This window comes from Rhinolophus sinicus, chromosome 13 (genome assembly GCF_057876585.1).
Source record: "Rhinolophus sinicus isolate RSI-liver-muscle chromosome 13, RSI-T2T, whole genome shotgun sequence".
Taxonomy (NCBI): Eukaryota; Metazoa; Chordata; class Mammalia; order Chiroptera; family Rhinolophidae; genus Rhinolophus; species Rhinolophus sinicus.
In genome coordinates this window covers 4,899,107-4,902,888 of record NC_142513.1, presented here as the reverse complement: position 1 = coordinate 4,902,888, position 3,782 = coordinate 4,899,107, and positions in this window count along the sequence as shown.

Genomic DNA, 3,782 nt, shown 5'->3' with positions numbered 1-3,782 from the left:
CTACCAAAATATCCAAAATCATGATACAGTCACATTTATGCATTTATGTAAATTTATATAAATATGCACATTTATGTTGTATGTGTCCAGAGAAACTTAAAATAATTTTTCCAGTTTTATTGGTAATTGACATATAACATTGTATTAGTTTAAGGTACACAACATAATGATATATATTGGGAAATGATCACAGTAAGTTTAGTTAACATCCCTCACCACACAGTTACAATATTTTTCTTGTGATGAGAATTTTTATAGTCTCTTGGCAACTTTCAAATATACCATACAAATATATTAATTATAGTCATCATACTGTACGTTACACCCCCAAAACTTATTTATTGCATAACTGAAAGCGGGTACATTTTGACGGCCTTCACCCATTTCCCCCACCCACCAGTGTGCTCTCTGTTTCTATGAGTTTCAGTATCTTCAGGTTTCACATATAAGTGAGATCATGCAGCATTTGTCTTTCTCTGACTTCTTCACTTGTCATAACGCCCACAAGTTCCACCCATGTCACTAATGGCAGGATTTCCTCCTTTTTAAGACTGAAGAATATTCCATTGCATATTCATACCACCTTTCCTTTATCCATTCACACATCAGTGGACACCAAGGTTGTTTCCACATCTTAGCTTTCATAACTAATTTTTCAATTAACACAAAAACAAAGAAGTGAGAGTCTGGTGGCAAGCATGGCTCTTGAAGCCAGAGCCCGATAGGGACACATAGGCCAGGCCGTGGAGGACACCCAGGGGAGGACCTCTGGCTGCAGTAAGAGGAGGAAGGTGGTGACATCGAGAGCTTTGCTCGTAGGCATCTGTGCCCTGTTTTGTACAAGCAGCCCTGTGTTCCTTTGGGAGCCACCTCTCTCCCCTTCCCTCTCCATCACCTGCCTTGTGCCTCTTCTTGGTGGGACCCTCAATGAAGACACCCTGTCTGGCCCTGGCAAAGGTGGCTGAGTGCCTGGGTGGCCAAACACATGCTCCTCTCAAGGTCTGATTCTTGAGCCAAGGGCCAAACACACTGGCAGCTCAATGAGCCAAACACACTGAGCAAGGTGGCTTCTTGCCGATGGCTTCTTGCCTGGAGACACCTTTTTTTTTTTTTAACTTTTATTTTACGTGTGTTTTTCCAGGACCCATCAGCTCCAAGTCAAGTAGTTGTTTCAATCTAGTGGTAGGGGGTGCAGCTCACAGTGGCCCATGTGGGGATCGAACTGGCAACCTTATTGTTAAGAGCACCGCGCTCTAACCAACTGAGCTAACCAGCTGCCGCGTTGCCTGGAGCCACCTTGACCAGTGTTCCACCTGAGACCAGTTAGGGAGGTTTTCCTTTGATATTTTCAGCCTTCCAAATATATTCCTTTCTGTCCTGTGAGAGCCAGAGGCCATGTCTGCTGACAATGTACCCCAGGTGGTTTAAAAAAAAAAATAGCTAAAATCGTCCACTGTCTGGAGCACTGCACACAATTACATAACAGCCTTGTGACGTGGCTCTTATTACCATGCCCATTGTACAGATCAGGAAGCTGAGGCTTCCGCTGCACTAGGATTTGAACCTGTGTCCATCTGACTCCGAAGGTCCTGTCAGTGACCACAGTTCTATGTCTCCCTCCAGGATAGTGGGGGGATACAAAGACACAAATGGGGTATCGCTACATGAGCACACTGCTTCATAAATCAGCACACAGAGGGTTTTATGCAGACACGGAGATGGAGAGGCCACACAAGCCTGGGATGGTGATGGTGGGAGGTTACAGGAAAGCTTCCTAGAGAAGGTTGCCCACGTCTGAGCTCAGCCCTAGAGAATGAGCAGGGACAAGCCAAGAGAACCATGTGGGGCATTGTGGACAGAAGAATTGCATGCGATGTGCCTGCCAAGAATTTGAGGCAGAATATATTAGACTCTTAGCTGCAACCCCAATGGTGGCTAAACATAATGAAAATTTAATTGGCTCAAATAACTGAAAAGTTCAAAGGGAGGTAGACATGGTGCCAAGGGCACAATTAGCTAATGCTGTCCTCAGGATCTGGTCTCTCTCCCCGCTGCTGTCACCCTTTCTATTATCTTGACTCCATTCTCAAGCAGAGAATCTGCTGGCAAGGTGGCTGCCTGGAGCTCCTGGAGCCCCTGCCACGGAGATCTGCCTTTGGCTTCCTTGTCAAATGTCTCCTGACCTCTTATTGGCTCTTTCTAGATCATTTGCTTATCCCTGACCAATCACTGTGGCTAAGGCGAAGCAGAGTGCTGATTGGCTTAGGCCTAGGTCATCTGACCTATCCTTGGCCAGGGTTGATCAACTTGGGGCGACACCTGGACAGTAACAGGGGAATGAAGGGAAGTCAGAGCACTTGTTTCCAGAGGAAGGATGAATGGAAAGTGGGGAAACACCAAATACTGTCTTCTTGGGAATGTGAGGTAAAAGCCTAGAGCAGTAGGGGTAAGGCTCAGAGACAGGTGGGGCCAGATCAAGGAGGGCCCAAAGGCAGACAAGCTTGCAGCTCAGATGCAGCTGGGGGTACGTGAGCCAGCATCCCAGAGAGTACAAGTCACACACCTGGTCTCCTGGCTCCAGATCCCGGCTGACCCAGGTGGCAGTGGCGAGGTGGCTGGTGGCTTCCATCTTCAAGTCAGTTCTCTCATCTTTGACAATAATGGAAGAGTAGGGATTCTTTGAAGAGGCTGCTTCTCCTGAGTTCTTTCCTTCAGTTGGCTTGTAATCCACCCAATATACTCCAAGGTCCACACACCGTTTTCTGTAATTGCCCAGAAAGAGTAAACATTTTGGCTTTGTGGGCCATCTGGTCCCTGTCACAACTATTCAACTCTGCTGTTGTAGTGACAGCCGCCATATTATTTACAAATTGCCTGGAGTTGCTTTTGAGACCATATGGACTGCAAAGCCTAAAGTTTCTACTCTGCCCTTCACAGAAAATGGTTGCCAACCCTGTCATTTACTACGAACATCTTTCGAGCTAGTAAACACCCGTCCCTACCTTGCATTTTGCTTCCATCCCGCCAGGGTTTCCAAAGCTGCTCTACTGAGGGCATCCATTTTCCTGGCAAATGTTCTTGGCACTGAATTTGCCAAGGGAAGACTCCTTCTGAATTTGGGGAGCAATGGGAAGTGTCCCCAAAGCCCTGCCTGACTTCTCTCTCAGCCTGGCCCTGGTCGCTAAGCTCTGACAGGCTAAAAACCATGTTCTAAGTTATTTCTCCTGACCCAAGATCTTGCAACTTTGCAAAGCCATAAATTAGGCCAGCTGCTGGAATCTCGTTGGCCCTGTCCTGAGAGAGTCCAGGACAGTCCCTTATGTTCCCTGCACCCTAGTCCCATCCACATTCAGCTATTTTTCAGCTCCTTGACTTATTTTTTTCTCCTTAATTACAGTTTACAGCTGGTCTTATCAGGAGCAAAGGCTGCCTTGCTTCCCTGGGGTCACCATACATCCAGCTGGACTGGGAGGGTCTTCCTGCTGAATCAACGCAGGCAGGAGGATTCAGACAGAGGCTTGAACCAGTTTTTCTAGTTTCCAGGCACTCTCCAGATTCTTCTCTGGGTTTACTTTTCATAGGAAGAAACCCTACCTAGATTTGCCAATGACATGGGGCTCTTTGTCATCCCAAATCCCTTGGGAGGCCCACCAGGAAGTCAGTTGTTTGGAAAGTGTTGCCTCTTAGGCTTTTCTTTTTCTCCAAAAGAGGAATTATAATCTTTGCTCCCTATAACCTTGGACTTCTGCCAAGTTTCCTTGGTAGCATTTTCACTTGATAAA